The sequence below is a fragment of the Sus scrofa genome, chromosome 3, assembly GCF_054392235.1.
Source record: "Sus scrofa isolate SSC_HxYL_T2T_F1_AM1 chromosome 3, Sscrofa_HxYL_maternal_Yorkshire_Landrace_v2.0, whole genome shotgun sequence".
Lineage (NCBI taxonomy): Eukaryota > Metazoa > Chordata > Mammalia > Artiodactyla > Suidae > Sus > Sus scrofa.
In genome coordinates, this window is record NC_139385.1 from 99387652 (window position 1) to 99406829 (window position 19178).

At 39.3% G+C, this 19178-nt stretch overlaps 1 protein-coding gene and 1 pseudogene across 1 annotated transcript in view; both read right to left on the minus strand.

The window, feature by feature from the left end:
- LOC146404800 (uncharacterized) overlaps positions 1 to 19178 on the minus strand; it is a 112702-nt gene that overhangs the window by 58569 nt on the left and 34955 nt on the right. The window lies entirely within an intron of this gene.
- Positions 18463 to 18590, minus strand: LOC146404801 (thymosin beta-4-like; annotated as a pseudogene).

Here is a 19178-nt window from a genome sequence, read left to right on the forward strand (position 1 = left end):
AAAATATGGCACAAATGAACCTATCTACACAACAGAAACAGACTCCAGAGAACAGACCTGTGGTTGCAAGGCATGAGGGGAGAGAATGGGATGGTCTGGGGAGTTTGGAGTTAGTAGATGCAAACTATTACATTTATAAAGGATAAGCAATGAGGTCCTAGTGTATAGCACAAGGAACTATATCCAGTCTCTTGGGATAGACCATGATGGAAGACATATAAGAAACGGAATGAATATATACGTATGACTGAGTCACTCTCCTACGTAGCAGAAATTGGCACAACATGGTAAATCAACTACACTTTAATAAAAAAGAAATGGTTGCAATGCTAAGTTTTATGTTACATAGGTCTCACCACAATAAAGAGTTTTTTTAAAGCAAGATATAAAATTAGGGAGAGTCATTCCTAAATCTACAACACTGTATTTATCAGATTATCTTTAGCGATGGAGTGAAGTCCAAAGTTAAAATGTTTAGAAAGACGTGGAAGATCAATTTTACCTTCATATGCAACTACGGAACTAGACTTGGTTGGAAAGAAAGAACTCACTTCGCCCATCACAGGGGCAATTTTGTCTCCCTAACAACTGTAGAGTTTTTTTCTAGAACTATGATTCAACTCTTTGGGGGAGAGTTCCTTAACACAGTATAATTGACGTATTTCCACTTAGTATAATGGTCATGACATTTAATACATTAAAACCTTTTTTATGAAATCCATTTCACATTTCAAAAATTTGTTCTCAGCTTCATAAATGATTTAGAAGGACTGCCAAAGACCACTTTTAATTATAGCAATAAGCAAAGAACTAATTGGGGGTATTCAGTCAAAATGGAAAAGAATACTTCTACTAAACCTTACTTCCACATTTCATTCCTTACTTAGTCCAAACAATATTCTAATACAATACAATAAATTTATTTATGATGAGGTGATAATTGGTATGCAGTCCTAGAAAAATGGGTCTTGTGATTTTTTTTATTTGCACCTTCTTTGGGAATATTTCTTTAAATAACTGTATGGCAAATAAAATGACTTGGCAGGCCCAGGCAGAGAAGGACTATTCTCAGTAGCAAGTTGCCTTTATGTGGGCATATTTCTACATTCTAAAATAATGTCTTCATTATCCTGGTTAGAGTTCAACTTTTTAAAATCTATAAGAAATACGTGCTGCATGAGTGTATGTGATGATTCACAGATTTGAAATAACTCCTACTCTCCTTTGGTTCTGGCACAAAATGTGTCAGTGAAGCCTGCAATTAAGAAAATTATCTTGGCCTGTCTTGCCACAAGGATAATGACGTCAATATACACATGCAGAGTAGAAATGTGTTAGCAAAAATGAGTCCTACTCCAGCAATGGCTTGCGTCTTAGCGCCATTGCCATGGCATCTAAATTTTTATCATTAATAATAACAATAATATTTACTAATTACTGCTATATTGTTCCTTTCAGTGATCAGAACAGCCCTATGAGATAGGTACTATTATGGCTCCTATTTTACAGATGAAGAAAAGTTAAATAAATTGCCCAAGATCATATTCTTAGCCAGTGGTAGAGCTTGGATTTGAACCCAGATCTCTCAGACTCAGATATTCACTCTTTTGATCAGGACTGTTTAGATAATTTGAAGAGCCCAGTACAAAAGGAAAATGTGGGACCCCCTGTTTAAAAATTATTGCTAATTTCAACATGGTGGTAGCAAGGCATTAAACCACTCACAGGGCCCTTCTAAGCACAGGACCCTGTATGGTTGCACACTTTGTATATCCATCAGCAGGCACTGCTCTTAACCATATCACTTCCCTTCACCATGTCCTTCAACCCCATGCTTCAATCGAATTCAGCAAATATTTTGTCCAAGCCACAACTCCACATAAGATGTCCTATGTCTATTCCTAAGAGACACATGTCCAATCCAGAAACAAATATTTATTTCTTAATCAATCCATTTACTTGCTGACATTTCACATTATGCTAAACAGCTGAAAGTACCCCATAATTTTATAAATGAGTTTTGAATATCAACCTTCTTTTTGGTGGGTTCCTAATGCCTCCCTTTTAATTAGTCTGTTTCCCTCTTTAAATAAATAAATAAATTAATTAATTAATTAATTAACAATTATTTCCACCAAAATTTTAAGCATATAATATCACAGTGTATGTACTGCTTGCTCATTCCCACTTGATTATTTGCAGCTGCTTCACCTAATGATGGGAAAAGACCTCAGACCCTTATCATTGTAGAGTCCTGACCAATGAGCTCTTGGCCTCTCTGGGTATCCTTTTGAAGATCTTTCCAAACCTTTCACTTGGCACCTTCATTCAAGTGGAATGTCTGAAGCTTGATGGATGGCATGTTTTAGTGTAAACCTTTTACTGTCCAGCATATATCCTGAGAACAGAGGAAGTCTGTTTGCAGTGTTTATAGAGTTACATGCAAGTTACATTTCTAGGGAAAGTAATCCATTTCAGGGGAAAATCTGTGGTGGAGGAGAGTTTGGAGGTGGAGGACTAGAAGACAGAGAAGGCATCATCCCTGCCCCTGGTGGGGATTTATGATGCCTAACCTGAAATGCCTAGCCCCAGACTATCCTATCCTTATGTACCCTTTTCTATAAGAAATTTTGTGATTTCCTTTTCTATAAGAAATTTTGACTGTTCCTGTCTTTAATTTCTTCCTAATATGGGATAAGAAGAGGAGAGTCACAGACAACCTCCACCTGAGACTCTTCATACTTTAGGACTTGAATGTGGACTCCTGAGGTGGATATCTCCCTACCTCATGCATTAAGTCGAATGAGATTATAGGTAAATTTGCAAATCTGGCATGGAAAGAATAAGGCACAAACAAATATCTAGAACAGCAGTTCTCAACTGCATCAGACCCACGATCTCCTTTTTATAATGCAATATCCCCTTCATTGTCCTGAAAGGGAATTACAGATGATACAATCTAACAACACACATGAAAAAAAAAATCACTTTTAAAAATTAGCATAATTCTCCAAGAGTGAGATAAAAGAGAAATAAAATTAGAGTTAGGATTATGTTCAAATAATTATAAATAGGCTTATTACCTACATTAATGACTTAGGGGACATTTGATAGTCGGGCAGGACAACTTCTATGTTCTATGGAACTGTTCCAAACATCTGTCAATCCTGGCCCTCAGCCACCAAATAGCAGTTAGCTTGCTTTCAATGACTATGATAACCAAAAATGTACTTGCAGTTCCTGTAACACAGCCTAAAATGTGGTACCACCCCTACTGAGAACCACTAGTCTAGGAGTGCCTGTTTATTAGATTTGTTTGGATTCTCCCTTGGTTAGGATTTCTAGGTAACAGAACAAGATATATACTTGTAAAAGTTCCAGGGCTTAATAAGCCTGAACTCAACAAGCATGCATTTTCTATTTGTACACAACTATTTTTAGGCCACCAGTTTTAAAATAGTAGTACACACACCCCCGACATTCACCAAGGTCCCTGACCACAAGGGTGATGAGGTTAGGGAGTGGCCCTGCTATGTGTGGACTGATGGTTATGTATAATGATGTATAAAGAGAATTTATTTTGTGCCATATTTAAAATTTAGGGTGGTGGAATTTATGGGTATGTCACTGTGGTATATTTGTTGGCCTTGTACCTTATTTTTTGGTCCTCTCTGACCCTTACTTTGGGTTAAAGTAGACTTCACTGTAAACATTTTTGCTCTAGCCAAGGAAAGGTTCTTTCTTTCTGCTTGCTGAAAACAAAATTGAAGCCAAACAGGGACCCAAAGGGAATAAGGTCTCTTCACCCTCAAATCCCTTGACACACACCCCTAATTAGGATCAATCCAAACAGTATTCACCAAACACTCAGAAAGATATTGAGATCTGGCCAAAAATAAAAAAGGGGAAAAAAACCCGAATGTTTGTGGAAACTTCTATGAGTCACCCTCAAGAATTTATCAGAGGTCAGTGTTTTGCTGCCAGAATAAGCTAATATTTGAATGGAAGAAAAATTCTAAACCACCTAAGGGAAAACTTTAACAGGAAAATCTCTCCGTACCATGACCTATGATATAACATTTGACCCTCTTAAATCATGCTCATCCAAGAGCATGTTTAACTATAAGCATGGTTTCTTGGTGGCATAGTTTTTATGTGGGCCATTAAGAAGAAAGTGGATTTGAATCAATAGATGGGAGAGAAAAAAATGTGTTCCAACTAAGGAAACCATTCTTTTCCTTTCCCAGCTAAATTTCACTTACAATACATCGCATGTACCCTCAGCTGCCTTGCCCCCTCTGACACTTTGAGATACTCACTTGATTAAATAATGACCCTTGTTGAAGGCAATGTTCCCTGTAGTTACACCTGTGCAGCTAAATGTGCCTAGTGAAGAACCAAACCATGCAGAGAGACCCCACTTTAAATATATGATTATAAACTTTGAGTAGCCCTTAATCTTACCAGCAATCACACTGTATTTCACAGGTCTTATTATTAATCCTCTCCCTTGGGTGATATTTCATACCTTCACTTCTGTCCTCAGACTTCAAATGTCTACTCACCATCCATTTTCATTCTCTGTTGATGGCCTTGCTTCCTATTTCACTGAGGAATTAAAATGAATCAGAAGACAGTTCCCACAAATAGCTACCATCTCTCTCAGTGCCCAAGCCTGGGCTTCTTTCCTATGGCTGTAGATGAAGATGTTGTGCCCCTAGATAAGGCCTGTTGCTCTCCTTGTAGATTATTAAGTACCAATTAACCCTCACATACTCAAGGACATCACTAGAAATTCAATTATCAATTCTTTCCTTTTCACTGGATCTTTTCCATCAATCAATGGACACCATTTCTCCCACCTTTGAAAAACCCTCTCTTGACCCCACCTTCCTCCTCTAACTATCCCCATTTTATTCTTTTCTAGAGGTTGTCTATGGTCACCATATCCAAAATCTCCCGTTCCAGTCTCTCTTAAACCAAATATAATCAATATTTATCCAATCCACTCCAATTAAATTGCTCTTATCAAGGTCACCTCAAACTCCTTGTTGCAATATCCGATGGCTAGGTCTTAGACTTCATATTACTTCAGTAAAATATGACCAGAGTTCCCATCGTGGCACAGCAGTAATGAACCCAACTAGTATCCATGAGGACGTGGGTTTGATCCCTGACCTTGCTCTGTGGGTTAAGGATCTGGCATTGACAGGAGCTGTGGTGTAGGTTGCAGATGGGGCTTGGATGCCGTGTTGCTGTGGCTCTGGTGTAGGCCAGCAGCTGCAGCTCCAATTTAACCCCTCGCCTGGGAACTTCCATATTCCACAGATGAGGCACTGAAAAGGGGGGGGGGGAAGACAAAATATGATCATTCTCTTCTCCTTGAACACTTTTCCACTTGGCTTATAGAAGTGGACTTATCTGTCCTTCCTCCTACATCTCTGGCTTCTCCCCAGTCTTCTTTGATGGGTTCTCTTCAACTCTCTGATCTCCAAAACTTGGAGTATTCCAAAATTCAGTCCTTGGACCTCTTTATTGTCCTCATTCTCTTATTTGGTCATCACATCTAGTCTCATGGCTTTAAGTACCATCCAATATATGCTGTGTCCTACCTGTATTTTTTCCCTGAACCCCAGACTCACATACCCTGATGCCTCTTTAATAACTCTGTTTGGATGATAAACAGAAGTTCAATTTAATAAGTCCAAAACTAAACTCCTGACTTCCTCTTGCTACCCCCGACTGCTAAACTCTGTAGCTCTTCTACTTTTCTCCAGTTGCTCAGGCCAAAACCTTGAAGTCATCCCTGATGCTTTTCTTTCTCTCATTCCCCATATCTCATTTGTCAGCTTAACCTTCAACATACATCCAGAATCTGGCCACTCCTCACCACTTCCACTATATCTCACCTAAATTAGTGCAGGAGCCTCCCAACTAGTCTCTGATCTTCCATCTTTAACATCATTCAGACTTTTCAGTACACAAGCCAGAGTGATACTGAGAAACATAAATCAGAGAGGGTCACCCCTCTGCTAAAAAACGGTCTAATAATATTTTTTAATAAAAGCTCAACTTCTAAAGTTCCTTTGATGCCTTATATGCTCTGCTCCTGGACCATTCCTTCTTCACCTTTGTCCCCTGCTTCCTTCTCCCTTGCCTCTCCTATTCTAATAGGACTCTCCCCACCCTTTGTCATTTCTTAAACCTTCCAGGCACCTCAATACCTTTGCAATCCCTGTTCCTGGGATGTTCTTCTCCCAGACATGACTTACTCACTTACCTCCTTGGCTCAGATGTCACCTTTTCAGTGAGCCCTCCTCTGTTTACCTATCTGCAATGGTTCGTTTATGTGTCGCCCTGACTGGGCCATGGGGTTCCCAGACATTCAGTCAAACATTATGCAGCCTTTCAGACTTGGACTGGAACTACACTACTGGCTATACTGGGTCTCTAGCTTGCTAACTGCAGATCCTGGGACTTCTAAGCCCCTATAATCTCAGCCTTCATAGTCACAGGAGCCAATTCCTTATAATAAATCATACATATATATATATATGTGTGTAATGATAGGTAGATAGATAGTATATCTCATGGGACTGTTAAGGTTATTAAATGGATGAATATACAGTACTTGAAAGAGTGTTTAGTATAGTACTACAGTAAGTGCTATATTAAGTAAAATAAATTATATACATATATTATATATTCCTGTTCTCAAGAAGTTCACATATAATGGGGAGGAAAATATATCTGCAAAAGGTACAGAGTGTACAGTGGCAGCACAGACGATGGGAGGAGTGAACTTCCCCTTAGAGTCAAATAGGCCTTTGCAGAGAAGATGATATTTAATATGAATCTTAGAGAAAGAAGAAGTGTTTACTAGACCAACAAGAAGGGCATTCCAGGCCAAGGACACAGAATAAATGTTTAAATCAGGAGGCTCAGAAGTAAGAATAAATCCATCCTCCCACCTTCCAGGAAGTGATGATCTGGAGTTTGTCTCAGTATATCCAGCTTTTTTCCCCCTATTTTATGCTTTAATTTCTTTATTATGTAAGGGAAGGTGTTGGTAACACCGAATATTAAATTATAGTCATTGCACTGTGTAGGAGGGAAAGTTGTGCAGATTGTTACACCCTTGGGAAATGTTTATCCCCATCTGTTTAATGCACTGGGCAAAAAGAATCTGCTAGTCCTAAGTCACCTTAATATTCTTGAAAGAATCTTCAAGTTTCTTATAATTAATTGGTATTTACAATACCTAACCTGCTGATATGATCACTGATTAACCACTTTGCTTTAAAATGTTATGTAAGAATTCATTTGTTTAATGAATTTCAATTTTTCCGTATGTTTTATTGCTTTATTAACTAAAAGTATGTTTTATTTATTGTCAGAAATATTAGCTAATAGCATTTTTTAAAAAATAAGACAACCCAGAGTTCCCATTGTGGCACAACGGAAATGAATCCAACTAGGAACCATGAGGTTGCGGTTCGATCCCTGGCCTATGCTCAGTGGGTTAAAGATCTGGCGTTGCTGTGAGCTGTGGCAAAGGCCGGAAGCTGTAACTCCATTTTCTCTACCCCTAGCCTGGGAACCTCCATATGCTGCGTGTGTGGCCCTAAAAGGAAAAAAAAAAAAAATAAGGCATTTTACTAATTTGCAGTGAGATATCTCTGCATGGAAACAGAAAGTGAGGTTTCTGTAGATCTGTATATTTTCTCCCTAGAGATAGCCTAAATGGGAAGTCAAATCATAATCAAAATGTTGCTCAGTAATAAGAATAAAGATAGACAATTTAAACATATGGAACTAGACTAAATGACTGTGGCAGACAGAATAAAGACCTCCAAAGATGTCTACATCCTAATACTCAGAACCCATGAATATGTTGCCCTACATGGCAAAAGGACTTTGCAGGTGTGATTACATGAAGGATCTTGAGATGGGAGGCTTATCCTTAATTATTGAGGTAGGCCTTATATAATCACAAGCATTCTTATAAAAGAAATATAAGAAGGTCAAAGGCAATAGGAAGGGATGCGACTATGGAAACAAAAGATTGGAGTGATGCCAGGTGGGAGCTATGAGCCAAAGAATACAGGCAACTTGAGGAAGCTTAAAAAGGCAAGGAAATGGATTTCCCCTTGAAACCTCTAGAAGGAATGCAGCACTGCTGATAACACTGAGTTTTGCTTAGTGAGACTCGCTTTAGATTCCTGACCTTCAGAACTGTAACAGAATAAATTTTTATTATTTTAAGCCATTAGGTTGTGGTAATTAATTCAGCACAAGGAAACTAATACTGACTTGGAGGCATCTGTATTACTTAAAATTAGATTCAGCTGTGAATGGTAGCAATCCCCAACTGTAAGCAGCTTGAACAAATGCTTGAACAAGTTATGATCCCTTACAAAGATAAAGTCCAGATTAAACAGTCCAAGACTGTTATAGCAGGTCCACCATTACCAGGTAACCAGGCTCCCTCATACTCAGCACATGATTTCAATTTCATGGTTCAAGATAGCTGTTTAATTTCCAGCCATCACACATACATTCTGACAAGCATGAAGAAGAAAAAGTGCCCTTTCCTTATGGAAATTTATTGGAAGATGCACACGTCATCCCAGAGGCGATCAGTTGATCATAAAGCTCCACACAGTTTTAAAGGAAGCTGGAAATATAGTCCTTATTCTGAGTGACTTTGTGCCCTTTGAAAAATAAAAGGTTCTATGCCCAAGGAAAAGAAAAGAAATAATGACAACTTATACAGCCTACTACAGCATCAATCTCAGTTGACATCATATTACAAAGAGAATCAAAGTCTTCAATTATCCATTAGCTATAATCCCTACAGCCACCTCCAATCAGAAACAGAAACATGCAAGCTAATATTTCCTTTGCTAATCTGAGCTTGGATGGGTACTGCCAGTTTTGCCCGTGTTTTTTTAATGTGGGAACTGAAAGCTAATCAATCTTTTTTTGACTGATATCTTTAGATATATTAAAATATCTTCAATTAGGTTATTGATATTTTTAACCAGCCCAAGTCTGTCTCTTTCAGGTAATTATGTTTTTCTGCCATGATCCCGCATTTTATTCTCAGAGGGCAGTTTTATTTTCTCAGTCACAAGTCCTTGAAAGAGACTTCTTAGCCACAAAGGATGATAAAAAATTATAAAGAGAAAATATCTGTCATTAGGTTAAGACCTGGCGCCAGCAGATAAGTTTCACTCTCTTCAATGGCTGCTAATCACGGTCAGTCATTCCAGTATTAGAATTGTCTGACATCTGTCCCAATATAGAGCAAAATGTGATCATGTAAATGGCTAAGATAAGTCCAATACCACTGTTTGAAAGGTACCCATGCAATTTGTCTCCGAAATTCTTTTTAGCTGTGGAGTCAGGGCTAGTCTAACAAATGCTCATGGAATTACAACATGTCAGATACAGTTAATATCCCCATTTTGCTGATGAAGAAACTGGGGCCTAGAGAAATTAAGCAATTTGGCCAAGAAAGGGATATTCAATGTCAGAGTAAGGATTCAGACTTCTTAACCAGAGTCCAACTCTGTATTACGACGCTATTGATATGATTTGAGAAATTTGGAGAATGTCTCTGCTACAAAATATTTCCCCATTATTTTCCAAAATGCCTAAAATTTCAAACATTCTTTTGTTCTTGAAAGCAAATACAATGGCAAAAGTAAAGCTAACTCTTTAGAGAATCCAGGGGAAAACATCATCATGTTTGTTCTATCTCCATGACAGATACTTTAGCTCAGACCACCGCCATCTCTCACCTGGATTACTACATAGCCAAACAACTGGTCTACATTCTCCCAGGATGGCTCCTTCCAATCTATTCACCACATTACACCCAGAATGATCTTACCAAAGTGGACATCTGGTCATGTCATTCCCCTACTTAAACCCTTTCAGGGACTCTTCGTTACCTTCAGCATGCTCTACACCAGTGGTTCTCAACCTAGGGGGCAAAATTTTATATAACAAATAGTTTTTAGCAACTCCCCCTTACTATCCTAAAAGGAAATTCATAGAGAAAGTAACCTATATATACGCACAATTTAAAAATAATTTTAGGAGTTCCCATTGTGGCGCAAATCCGACTAGGAACCATGAGGTTGCAAGTTCGATCCCTGGCCTTTCTCAGAGGGTTAAGGATCCAGTGTTGCCGTGAGCTGTGGTGTAGGTCCCAGACACGGCTTGGATGTGGCATAGCTGTGGCTGTGTCGTAGGCCAGTGGCTATAGCTCTGATTAGACCCCTAGCCTGTGAACCTTCATGTGCCACAGGTGCACCCCTAGAAAGACAAAAAGACAAATAATAATAATAATAATAATAATTTTAATCTAACACTCTTACTTCAATATAAAGAAGAAATAAAAGTAATTAACATAAGCAACATTAGTTCAATTTTAAAATGCTTGGCCAGGAGTTCCCACTGTGATGCAACAGAACTGCAGCACTTTGGGAGTGCTGGGACGCAGGTTCAATCACCAGCCCAGCACGGTGGGTTAAGGATTCAGCATTTCTGAAACTGCAGCTTAGGTAGTAACTGTGGCTCAGATCTGATCCCTGGCCCAGAAACTCCATATGCTACTGGGTGGCCAAAAAATAATAAAATAAAATAAAATAAAATATTTGGCCATGATCACATTAGAAGCAAGAAATCCTACAAATTGCAGGAGAGTAGAGACAGTACTGTACTCTCCCCACCTCCAACCCCCTAGAGATAAGTGCTGATCTATACTCTTTAATGTGATGTGTAAAGTATTTGTGTTCTGGACTCTCTTTACTCCACAGCCAATACTGTCACTGGTCAGTTTGCCTTGGACTCTAAACCTCATAAACTACCTTAATACCTGATACACAATGGTCTCTGTCACTTAGTGGCCTATAGAAGATACTTCATCTACCTGGAACTCTTCCTCATCCTCTCTCCAGCTTTATCTGGCTAATTCCTTCTCATTCAGGTCTCTGCTTAGAAGTAATTTCCTCCAAAAGCTTCTCTTGATACATCAATGAGACGTGGCATCCTTCCACAGCATCCCGAAATTTCCTCTACTACAGCTCATGTCAATCTTAACGACATTGCAACAATCTCTTTACTTCTCTAGCCACTCCTTGAATAACGAGTTTCTTAAGGGCGCAGGCACAACAGTGTGTTGTGGTCACTGTTACAGCACAGAATGGTGGTCAGACTTGGCATTTATATTGACTTGTTAGAGGAAAAGGAAGTTGTAGAGCATTAAGACTTAAACAAAAATAAACAAAAGGGACCTAATCAAACTTACAACCTTTTGCATAGCAATCATAAAAAAATTTTAAAGACAGCCTACGGAATGGGAGAAAATAGTTGCAAATGATGCAACTTAACAAGGGCTTAATCTCCAAAATATGCAAACAAGTCATACAACTCAATAACAACAACAAAAAAAAACAATCAAAAAATGGGCAGGCAACCTAAATAGAAATTTCTCCAAAGAAGACATATGAATGGCCAACAGGCACATGAAAAGATACCCAATATCACTAACTATCAGAGAAATGCAAATTAAAACTACAATGAGATACCACCTCACACCTGTTCAGAATGGCCACCATCAAGTCTACAGATAACAAATGCTGAAGACAGTATGGAGAAAAGGGAACCCTCCTACACTGTTGCTAGGAATGTAAATTGATACAACCACTATGGAAAATAGTATGGAGGTTTCTCAGAAAACTAAATATAGAACTTCCATATGATCTAGCAATTCCTTCTGGGCGTGTATATGGACAAAACTGTACTTCAAAAAGATACATGCACCCCTATGTTCATAGCAGCACTATTCCTAATAGCCAAGACATGGAAATAACCTAAATGTTCACTGACAGATGAATGGATTAAGAAGATGCGGTAAATATATATAGTGGAATACTACCCAGTCATAAAAAAGAATGAAATAATGCCATTTGCAGCAACATGGATGCAATTGGAGATTTTCATACTAAGTGAAATAAGTCAGAAAGAGAAAGACCATATGATATCACTTATATGTGGAATCTAAAGTAAGGCACAAATGAATCTATCTACACAATAGAAACCGACTCAGACATAGAGAACAGACTTGTGGTTGCCAAGGGGGTGGGAGTGAGGGAGTGGGATGGTGTTAGAGTTTGGGGTAAGTAGATGGAAACTATTACATTTAGAATGGATAAGCAATGAGGTCCTACTGTATAGCACAGAGAATTATATCCAATCTCTTGACATATGCCATAATGGACAAGAATATAAGAAAAGGAATGTGTGTGTATTTATAAATGGTAAATGGGTTACTTTGCTGTACAGCAGAAATTGGTTGGCCCAACCCTGTAAATCAACTATACTTTAATAAAAAAGAAAAAAATGTCTAAAAGAAAGAGCTCTTTTGGAATGGCCTGCTTCCCCTTAGGAAATCTAAAATAGCAATTAAAATATCATGAGTTCAAAAACAAAAATTAACTAGCTGAACTGTCTTACATTTCAACTGCAGGACATTTTTGAGAAAGAAATAGGTTGGGAGTATTATGGTCAGCTATTATATTTTAGAATCATATTATTTTGGAAATGCATAAAAATGAAAAAATAAAAACATATTTTGAAAAAAAAAAAAGAGTTCCCATCGTGGGGCAGCAGAAACGAATGCAATAGGAATGATGAGGTTGTGGGTTCGATTCCTGGCCTCACTCAGTGCATTAAGGATCGGGCATTGCCATGAGCTATGGTGTAGGTCGCAGATGTGGCTGGGATTTGGTGGTGTTGGGTTCTGGCGTAGGCCGGCAGCAACAGCTCCAATTAGACCCCTAGCCTGGGAACCTCCAAATGCCACAGGTGCGGCCCTAAAAAGACAAAAGACAAAAGAAAAAAGAAAACAAAGAAACCTGACAATCCCTGTCTAATCAAAAGAAAAATATCCAATAAATCCCAGTGGAGGGGCATTCTACACAAAGCCTAATGAGTACTCCTCAAAAATATTAAGGTCATCAAAAACAGGGGAAGTATGAGAAACTGCCCCAGCCAAGAAGTCTAAAGAGACATGATAACTAAATGTAATCTGATATTATAGATCAGATTTTGAAACAGAAAAAGGACACTAGGTAAAAATCTAAGGAAATATAAATAATGTACATTCACTAATAATAATATATAAATACTGATTCATTAATTACAACAAATATTACCATGCTAATGTAAGATGTTAATAATAGAGGAAACTGGGAGTTCCTACTGTGGTGTAACGGGATCAGCGGCGCCTCTGCAGCGCCAGGACACAGGTTTGATTCTCTGCCTGGCACAGTGAGTTAAGGATCCCTCATAGGTTGCAATTGAGGCTCAGATCTGATCCCTAGCTCAGGAACTGCATATGCCATGGAGCGGCCAAAAAAAGAAAAAAAAAAGTGGGCACAGAATATATGGGAACTCTGTGTACAATCTTTGCGATTTTTCTGTAAATCTAAAATTGTTCTAAAATAAAATTTATTGTTTAATGGGCAAAACATTTAAATAGATACTGCATCCCCCCAAAATGGTGTATATAAATGCAATATGAAAAACTTCAACATGTTTAGTCATAAATCAAATGCAAATTAGGTCATAATGCAATACCACCACAGATATATTAGAATGGTTAAAGATACAAAAAAGCCTGGCAAAATCAAGTGTTCATGTGGATACAGAGCAACTGAAATTCTAGAACACTGATTATGGGAATGTAAAAATGATAGTTACTCTTAAAAACAGTATGGCAATTTTTAGTTTAAACATACGTTTTTCACAAGATCCAGCGATTTCAATTCTAGGTATTTAATCAAGAATAATAAAATACATGTTCACACATACATACACAAAATGTAAAATGATATCATCAATCACAAAAATAACAACAACAAAAAAGGAAAAATCACTTGGAAATTCATGAAAACTTGGAGTTCCCATCGTGGCACAGCTAAAATGAATCTGACTAGGAACCATGAGGTTGAGGGTCCAAACCCTGGCCTCACTCAGTGGGTTAAGGATCTGGCTTTGGCGTGAGCTGTGGTGTAGGTCACAGACTTGGCTTGGATCCTGTGTTGCTATGGCTGTGGCGTAGGCCAGCAGCTACAGCTCCGATTAGACCCCTAACCTGGGAACCTCCATATGCTGCAAGTGCGGACCTAAAAAGACAAAAGACAAAAAAAAAAAAAAATTCATGAATACTTTTTGAAATAATAGCATTAGGTTATGCATGCTATAATATTTAGGGGTAAAACGTCATGCCTGTATCTTAATCTCAAATGACTCAGTAAAGGTAGAAAAGAAGGAAGGATGGAAGGAAGACAGGCAGGCAGGAAAGGAGAGAGAAGCAAATTTGACAAAATGTTAAAAACTGATGAATCAAGGTAAAGAGTATATGACTCTCAACAAAACAAGACAAAACAGAAAACAAACAAAAAACCCAAAGGAGTTCCCCTTGTGGTTCAGTGGAAACAGATCTGACTAGTATCCATGAGGATGCAGGTTCGATTCCCGACCTCACTCGGTGGGTTAAGGATCCAGAGTTGCTGTGAGCTGTGTAGTATAGGTTGCAGATGTGGCTCGGATCTGGTGTTGCTGAGGCTGGAGCATAGGCTGGAAGGACCCCTGGCCTGAGAACCTCCATATGCTGTGTGTGAGGTTCTAAAAAAAAAAAGTAAGTCATTGCACTTTTCCCAAGGTATAATGAGTACAGAGGCAGAGAAGCCAAGAGTTAAATTCACTGGGTTCCCTCTGCGTGGAAAGAATCAAGAGTATAAGAGAAGCATTTTCTATCAACGGGGTGGCCTTTGTCTTTTTGGTGAAGTAGGAAGCAACCTACTTCAGGCAGGGGAAGCAATGGGGACTTGAGGAAAATAAGGGTAGTTTAGAATAACTATTGCTTTGAATGGAATAACGGCTGAGGAGAGAATAATTATTTTAAAAATTATCCCTGATAATCTAGAGTTAGGATCTAACAAGATCCACGAAGTAATCCAAGTCTGAATCAAGGAGCTTAGATGAGGAGTTCTCTTGTGGTGCAGTGGGTTAAGGATCTGGCATTGTCACTGCAACTGCTCAGGTCACCGCTGTGGCACGGGTTCGATTCCTGGGCTGGGAAATTCCATGTGCTGTGGCTTGGCAAAAAAAAAAAAAAAAAAACGGAACTGAGATGAAAAAGTGAACAATGTAAGGAACTAGTACTAACTGGAATGAGAGATAACCATGATGACTAGAGTGACGAGGCTCTACAGAGGACAAAAAAGCCAAATGAAATACTGATATTACTGGCTAATATTTATCATGTATTTAATATGTGCCAGGTATATGTGGATTATCTCATTTAACCTTCACATGAATCCTGTGAGAAATATAAGGCATAGAGGGATTAAGTAACTTGGCCCTGGTCACTCAGCTAGTGTAGGGCAGAGTCAGGATTTATTATCATTATTATTATTATTATTATTATTACTTTGTCTTTTGTCTTTTTAGGGCTACACCCTGGGCATATGGAAGTTCCCAGGCTAGGGGTCTAATCAGAGCTGTAGCCGCCAGCCTACACCAGAGCCAGAGCAACACAGGATAAGTGCCACATCTGCGACCTACACCACAGCTCAAAGCAACACCAGATCCTTAACCCACTAGGCAAGGCCAGTTATCGAGCCCGCAACCTCATGGTTCCTATGGATTTGTTTCTGTTGTGCCACAACGGGAACTCCAGAGTCAGGATTTAAATGTAGGCCATTTGACTCTAAAATCTGTAGCCTTGAAAATAAAAATAATAAGCAGACAAGAAAATTAATTAATTAATTAAATATGTAGTCTTAACCACACATTATTGGTTGAGGGCTAATGGAATTTATGTTGGTCTGATGATAAATACCAGGTTCAACAGATTGGGAGAAGTGACAAGGCAAGAGGAGATGGCTGGGGATGACATTTCAGTTTAAAATCTTGGAGGCTGAGGAGTTCCCGTTGTGGCTCAGCGGAAACAAATCCGACTAGGAACCGTGAGGTTGTGGCTTCGATCCCTGGCCTTGCTCAGTGGGTTAATGATCCGGTGTTGCCGTAACCTGTGGTGTACTTTGCAGACGTGGCTCAGATCTGACATTGCTGAGGCTATGGCACAGGCCAGCAGCTGCAGCTCCAATTAGACCCCTAGCCTTGGGTGAAGCCCTAAAAAGCAAAAAAACAAAAACAAAAACAAATCTTAGAGGTTGAGCAGATTCCATATCCAAAGAAAGTAGGTGGCAAGAAGTCAGTAACACTGAGAAAATATGAGGTCAGGTTGTGAAAAAGTCATGGACAGAGACGATGAAATTGTCAAGGATGATATCTTTATAGAGAAAAACAGAAGTTCCTGAAGCTATCAAAGAATTACAGGGAGTTCCCATTGTGGCTCAGTGGTTTAAGAATCCAGCATTGTTGCAAGCTGCAGTGTAGCTTGCATATGCAGCTGGGATCCTGTGTTGCCACAGCATTGGTGTATGTTGCAGCTGCAGCTCCGATTTTTTTTTTTTTCCCTGTATTTTTGGGGCCACACCCTTGGCATATTGAAGTCTCCAGGCTAGGAGTCGAATCAGAGCTACAGCTGCCAGCCTATGCCACAGCCACAGCAACACCAGATCTGAGCTGTGTCTTTGACCTACACCACAGTTCATGGCAATACCAGATCCTTAACCCACTGAACAAGGCCAGGGATTGAACCTGCGTCCTCATGGATACTAGTTGGGTTTGTTACTGCTGAGCCACAAGGGAAACTCCTGAAGCTCCAGTTTGGCCCAAAACTTCCATATGCTGCAGGTATGGCTGAAAAAAAGGAACTATGGGATAACAGCAAGGCTGAAAGACAAATTTGTTAGGGTAGATAAACATTTCAAAGAAAACCATATAATCTAGTGTTCATTCCCACCACCCTCTTCTTTTCTCTTTCTTTGGAGAGGAACCCCACCTCCACCCCGTCCCCCTACAGAACACACTCCCATCGCCTCCCCCCTTCCTTCTATACTACAGCTGTGGCTATGTGGGATCCTTAACCACTTTGCCAGGCTGGAGATTGAAACCACAGTGCTGCAGAGACAAAGGTGTACCCTTAACCCACCGTGCAAAAGTGGGAATTCTGAAACCTTCTTTATTTTACATTGGAGAAAGATAACCAAGGCAACCAAGGATAAAAGACATGCTGTATTGCTAATAATCATGGCTAGTTGCTGACAAAGTCAAATACAAGGTCTCAGTTGTTAACTCTTTGTTGTTTGATTTGTCTTAACACTGAGAATCAGGCTATTAAATACTGAAGTAATCACTTATTATGAGACTATACATAACATTTTATTCCCAGAAGATAAATAGAACTTTTATTCCAAGATTAAACATATTAAACTCTTATTCCCAGAAGCTACTTTTCTGTTTTTCATTAAAAAAATTTTTTTTGTCTTTTTGTTCTTTTGGGCCACATCAGCAGCATATGGAGGTACCCAGGCTAGGGGTCTAATCCGAGCTGTAGCCTCTGGCCTAGGCCAGAGCCACAGCAACGCCAAGATCCAAGCCTCGTCTGCAACCTACACCATAGCTTACTCCAGATCCTTAACCCACTGAGCAAGGCCAGGGGTTTGAACCCACAACCTCATGGTTCCTAGTCGGATTCATTTCCGCTGTGCCATGAAGGGAACTCCTGTTTTTCATTAAAATTTTTTGATGTATCTGACACTTGCTCCATTTAAATGTAATTTTTATTTCCTTGGATATTCTTTTTTTTTTTTTTTAGTTTAAAACTTTTTATTTGCATATTTAAAAATTGTGCATTCCATACCTTAAAAATCATTTTAACTAAAAGAAAACGGCACTCTGATTAAACTGCATTTTACAGCCCTCAGGAACCTTGGACCAGCTTGCTTTCTCTCTAGATTTCACTATCATCCCACCCAGCTTCCTCCTTCACCAACATGCAAGTTCCTTTCCTTCCCTGCCACCCAGATAGACAGATGTTGAGAGGCAGGCGAGGCCTTCATGTCAGTAGTTCTCCATTCTTTAATGTGAAAAGCGGCAACACGATCATTTAAACTTGATCCAGTCTCTTATCTTATAAAGTTAAACAGCTAAAATAAGTAAAATAAGAAGGCAATGCAGGAATTCCTGTTGTGGCACAGCAGAAATGAATCCAACTAGGAACCATGAGGTTGCAGGTTCCATCCCTGGCTTTGCACAGTGGGTTAAGGATCCTGCGTTCTGTGAGCTGTGGTGTAAGTTACAGACGCAGCTCGGATCCTGTGTTGCTGTGGCCTAGGTCACAGCTGAGGCTCTGATTCGACCTCTAGGCTGGGAATCTCCAAGTGCCTTCGGGTGTGGCCCTAAAAAGAAAAAAAAAAAAGAAAGAAAGAAAAGAAAAGGAAAAGAAAAAAGACAATGCTGGGTGCTTGCCTCATTATGACTCTCCTGCTTGCTTCTCCTGTTCAATCGTTTCTTTTGAAGGCAGTGAATTTTTCTTGTGTTTCTGTCTCCAATTTTGATATAACGAATTTCTCAATCTCAGCCATATAGGCTTTGTCAGACAGACATGGTTGCAGAGGAAGCAGAGCGAGGCACGAGCAAGTAAAATCTGGTTTTCACAGTGGCCGCTGCTGAGTGCCTTTCCTTGGATATTCTTGAATAAAACATTCTCATGCTTTTTCCTGGCACAAATAATATTCATTGGCACTGTTCAATGACATTTAGAAAATGTCTCCTGCTTCCTCCATTCTGAGAGTTGTATTATCTTATCCCTCATGAACACGTAGCATTTTTTGTGTTTCCTTCAGGCGTGCGCTCCACGCACACTCTCTCTCATAATGGTAATAATGACATAATAATAATAATAGGAGAAAGATCTCTGTTATGCAGTTCTCTCTCTCTCTCTCTCTCTTTTTTTTTTTTTTTTTTCTGCTGCACGCACAGCATGTGGAAGTTCCCAGGCTGGGGATCAAATCCACATCACAGCAGCAAACAGAACCACAGCAGTGACAACGCCAGACCCCTAACCCTTTGAGCTACTAGGGAACTCCTGCTAGGCAGTTCTTAATCTCTTCTAAAGTCACAAACATTTAGAAGCTTCCTGGTGGCTCAGTGGGTTAAGGATCCAGCATTGTCATTGCTGTGGCTCA